Source organism: Triticum dicoccoides, chromosome 3B, assembly GCF_002162155.2.
Source record: "Triticum dicoccoides isolate Atlit2015 ecotype Zavitan chromosome 3B, WEW_v2.0, whole genome shotgun sequence".
NCBI classification, from domain to species: domain Eukaryota; kingdom Viridiplantae; phylum Streptophyta; class Magnoliopsida; order Poales; family Poaceae; genus Triticum; species Triticum dicoccoides.
This window is the reverse complement of record NC_041385.1, coordinates 41,199,548-41,200,218: the sequence shown is the minus strand read 5'-3', so window position 1 is coordinate 41,200,218 and position 671 is coordinate 41,199,548.

Genomic DNA, 671 nt, shown 5'->3' with positions numbered 1-671 from the left:
GGCGGCCCCCCTTTCCTTCCCTCTCTCTCCCTCTTCCTTCTTATCCTACTCCAACTAGGGAAGGGGGGATTCCGACTCCACCCTTGTGCACACCAGGAGAGGGCTGGCCCTCCCCTCCTCCGCTCCTTTATATACGGGGAGGGGGCACCCCATAGACACAAAATTTGATTGTTTAGCCATGTGCGGTGATGTCTACTACACAACCTTATTCTTGTAGACGTTGTTGGGCCTCCAAGTGCAGAGGTTTGTAGGACAGCAGCAAATTTCCCTCAAGTGGATGACCTAAGGTTTATCAATCCATGTGAGGATTAGGTTGAAGATGGTCTCTCTCAAGCAACCCTGCAACCAAATAACAAAGAGTCTCTTGTGTCCCCAACACACCCAATACAATGGTAAATTGTATAGGTGCACTAGTTCAGCGAAGAGATGGTGATACAAGTGCAATATGGATGGTAGATATAGGTATTTGTAATCTGAAAATATAAAAACAGCAAGGTAGCAAGTGGTAAAAGTGAGCGTAAACGGTATTGCAATGCTAGGAAATAAGGCCTAGGGTTCATACTTTCACTAGTGAAAGTTCTCTCAAGAATAATAACATAATTGGATCATATAACTATCCCTTAACATGGAACAAAGAGTCACTCCAAAGTCACTAGTAGCGGAGAACAAAC